Source organism: Amblyomma americanum, chromosome 1 (genome assembly GCF_052857255.1).
Source record: "Amblyomma americanum isolate KBUSLIRL-KWMA chromosome 1, ASM5285725v1, whole genome shotgun sequence".
Classification (NCBI taxonomy): Eukaryota; Metazoa; Arthropoda; class Arachnida; order Ixodida; family Ixodidae; genus Amblyomma; species Amblyomma americanum.
Window position 1 is genome coordinate 320,948,464 of NC_135497.1, and position 4,197 is coordinate 320,952,660.

At 45.3% G+C, this 4,197-nt stretch overlaps 2 non-coding genes across 2 annotated transcripts; both read right to left on the reverse strand.

The window, feature by feature from the left end:
• Positions 1-1,298: 1,298 nt before the first annotated feature.
• Positions 1,299-1,370, reverse strand: TRNAP-UGG (transfer RNA proline (anticodon UGG)). Its single transcript has one exon. It is a non-coding gene; the product is annotated as a tRNA-Pro (tRNA).
• Positions 1,371-2,359: 989 nt separating this feature from the next.
• TRNAP-UGG (transfer RNA proline (anticodon UGG)) lies at positions 2,360-2,431 on the reverse strand. The gene has a single exon. It is a non-coding gene; the product is annotated as a tRNA-Pro (tRNA).
• Positions 2,432-4,197: the final 1,766 nt, after the last annotated feature.

The following is a 4,197-nucleotide window of genomic DNA, read 5'->3' on the forward strand; positions in this document are numbered from 1 at the left end:
CGACCAGTTTAACAAGGGGAGAAGTCGGCCTGGCTGGTGCGTGATCCTGCGGATAAAAACAGCGCTTAAGCGGGACAGCTAGAGGAGAATGGGGACACGACGCTGTCCCGACTTTTCGCACAGCGCGACACCTACGTATGTCAGCAGACGGTGAGCGCACGTCTGCTCCTCCGAAAGATCGCCAGCACATCCTCTCACTACTGTCCCGAAGTAAAATCATTCTGGCTAGAGCAGAGTGTCAAAAACTTCCTATTTTATTCAATGCCGAGCGTAGAAATCGACGGCAGAAACGCTTTCTATACCATATATACAATACACAGTGGCGAACTATTTCTCTGAATACGCCGCACGTGGCCAACGCGAGCTCTTGTACTTCAAGAAATTACTAAGCTGTAAACATCAACCATCATGTGATTCGCAGAAACTGAAAACGCGCCTACAAGCCTTGAAAACCCGCGCTCAACACCACTCCGCGACGACACTCCCTGGCCTTTTGCCTACCACGAGCCCGCTAGCGACTGCAGCGCCACCTCGTTTGTTTACAAACATGCAGGAGGTCCATACCTATGTTCAGTATTTTCTCCACACCGAACAAAGAGTAGTTTGTATTTACACTTTGGCTGTCTGACGCATCTAATATCGTATTCCAGTCGGCGATCTAGAAAGAGCTTTCTTGATCCATGAACCGGAAAGCGTGTTTCAAAGCGCGATTTAGGATCAAAACCTGAATTCTGCTTGGCAACCGCGACTCCGCGACGGAGTTAGTGCTCCCTAATTTGATCACCGTGTTCCTGAGATGGCAGGTAAGCAAAAGTGGAAAGAGCACAAAAACTTTGCCGAATTTCCGTTTCTCACCTCGGTGTATTCGTCTATACCTAATAATTAAGAGGCAGAGTGGACGCCGCACGTTGGCTCCGACAGCACATGCGAACCTTTTGCGTGTATTTTCACTCAACAATAGTTAAAGAACTGTGTGCTCTTTTGTTGCGGACACGTGTAACAGCTTCGCCGCGATAACGGTTCGCAATAGAGATGGAATGAAAAACGGCTCCCACGCGCCAATTCAATCCTCCAATCCCAAATAAAACAGAGAGCGGAGTCTTGGGGCTTATATGTTAAAAAAAAACGCATGCCGGAGGGTAATTTGTGAGTGAACAGGGCTGCAAGAATAGGAAGGACGCACTGCTCGCGCCGTCAGGTGCTTCTGGTGTCCACTTTTGTTTACCTGCCCTCTGAGGTAACTCAGAAACAAGCGACGTAGGACAAAATACTGCCATTAGTGAAAAAAGTGGAAAAAAGGGCCCGCCCGGGATTTGAACCCGGGACCTCTCGCACCCAAAGCGAGAATCATACCCCTAGACCAACGGGCCGCATGCTTGGGAATACAAAAGCACTTACTTGTGTTAGATATCTAAAATCCGGTTCTACGGTTGCGGTCGGTTTTATTGCTGTGTCGTGAGTCCGTACAGCTGGTTAACATCCTATTCTCCTTTTGGCAGCAGTGGACGCCAACGATCAACTGGCGCTAACAAAATAGACGTGACTGGCGGGTTAGTTTTGAGCGCACACTGATACCCCATATATCCTTGGATAGCACTGAGTATCGTTCCACAGGAAATAATATTCGCCGTAAGAAGCCTATTTTTTAATAAACCCGGAAAATGTCTGCTGAATTTTCAAAAAATCGAAACGGATAAGTCCAACCCCTAATTAGTAACGACAATTTTAGTTTTGCGGCGTCTCAATGCAAAATGGCCAGCCCTGTTGCCCCGTCACTCTAACATGATCTTTTTTTCATTGGTTTCGTGCATTATCTAATTCGATAATATAATGATCCGACTAGTAGCGTCTGCAGCTCTTTCATTTATTTCTAGCCTTCGTCACGTGAACTTATGCTCTATTTAGTTTTGTTCCCTCAGGAAGATAATTATTCAATTTTTTCCAATTGCCTGCATCATGTACGTTTCGCATCTTTAACTAAGATTTTTCTTTTCGTGCTTCAGTTTGGTTGCCCTTGCATAATTAGTCATCGGCATTGTGTTTTGTTCTCCGAATCAATTTTTAATAAGTAGCGTTTGAAGTTCTCAGTAGATAAGTATTAATACCAAAAGCGAGATGGCACGCAGTAACCTGACCTCGGCTGTTTCAGCAAAATCATGTGAAACCATCCCACCCTGGCTACTATGATTCATCAATCCCTTAGGAATACGTCGAAGCAAGACTGGCTCTGGTGTGAAACGGTATCCATAGCACGCGTTGGCAAATTATATGTGGCCGCGCTTCTTGTAGTAGCACGCTCTGCAATCCACACGACGGCGAGGCGCCGGCACAGGGCTCACTGTAGAAAAAAAATAACGAAGGGCCCGTCCGGGATTTGAACCCGGGACCTCTCGCACCCAAAGCGAGAATCATACCCCTAGACCAACGGGCCACATGCGGTGCAAATACAAAAGCGCGTACTTACGTAAGATATCAAAAATCCGGTTCTACGGTTTCAGTCGGCTTTATTGCTTTGCCGTGAGTCCGTACAGCTGGTTAACATTCTATAGGCGTCGCGACTGCTTCGTCTCCCTATACTTCTGACGTAAGCTCTCTTCTTTCAGAATTTCACAACCCTCAGATCATGCAAGGAAGCCACAAAGATGTGGTCAAAGCAAGGCGCAGGAGGGCACAGATACGAAGCTATTCCAATTGGCATGAAAACTTAACCACTGACTCTAGCTTTTAGTAGGTCAAGGAAGTTTGACCAGGAACAGGTATTTACATGTTGTAGCTAAGAAGTAAAAAGCGATAGAGATGAAGGCAACAATATAAATCCCAGAAAGGAGGTCACGGTCGGAGCCAGGGAGAGTACGTGACTGATAACAGGAAGCAGACACCGGAAGTTAGGAGACAGGGAGGGAGTACACAAGTGCTTAGGGCTGGTGACTCAAACAGGAGGAGCACCGAAACTATAATGGAGCGAGTAATGACAGATAGGCGAGCATCTGCCGGGGCTTTGCCAGAGAGGGCAATGAACGCAGTGCTAAGGAAGACGAAAAGCAAATTGTCGCAGAGTGTTGCAGGGCGTGACCTGGTTATCGAGCCACGGGACAGATTGAATTACACAGAGAGGCGATGAAGGTGCAGGTTTCTAGAGAGAAAATTGACCAAAAATTGGAATCTTATGGAGAAGAGAAACTGGAAGTCAAATTCTCGTCCAGTGCAAAATAAACTAGTCCACTGATCTCTCGGTGGCGGAAGTTCGCGATGGAACTGAATGTTGGCCCAGAACATTATAGAACCATATAAGCTGTCTGGGCAAAAAGAATGAAAAAAAAGCAGGAACAGGATTCAAGATGCAGAGGATAAATATTTAGACGAAGACGACTCTCCTAAAAGCATTACATCAGTTATAGCTGAATCATTTGGAGCGATGATAAGGTAATCTCCTCGGAGAGGGAAGCAGCACACAATAGCACAACGTAAAAGAGCTTAGAACTGACCTATATTAACTCGAAAGAGGCGGAGGCAAATATTCTTAAATTGACAACCGCAGGGGTAAAAGAAATTCCAGCCAAGCTGAATGGTGCACTTGTGCCAAGCAGCAAGAAAAAGTTGATAAAGGCATTGAAAAATTGTCAACCCTAATAAGGAAATTCCGGACACGTGTCAACAGAGTAGAATGAATTTTTTTTTATAAAAGGAAAGCTAACATGACGAATATCAAACCCCATAGACCGATTACGAAAACATCTGTTATATACAGGCTGGCAATGCAGGAAATGAAATTAAATATGAAGACATTGGTAGAAAGTAGTAACATTTTGGAGAAGTTCAGAACGACAAATCACGACAAAAGTATAGCTAAGTGCACGCGTTTTCTTCCGGTCTCCAGAAGATTACTGACTGTAATATTCAAGTCATACTCCACGCCTATACGTGGTACGGGTGAGGAATTAAGCTATGCGCACATAGGAGTTCGGCGAGCGGGGTTCGCGTTAAGAACAAGAAGCGCCGGTCATAAACAGGACTTTTCTTTTAAACAAACTTTCATTTTCTGTAGCAATAAGCGACCCACTTCTAAGACGGCTGAATATCAGAAAGTAATGTAGACGAGTGCCATCTTTAAGCTTTTACTAAGTGCCGCTGAATATACCCCTTCAATTTCTACATCGTTACGCAGCGTGCAAAGCTAATGCATATTTTTCCCTGTAA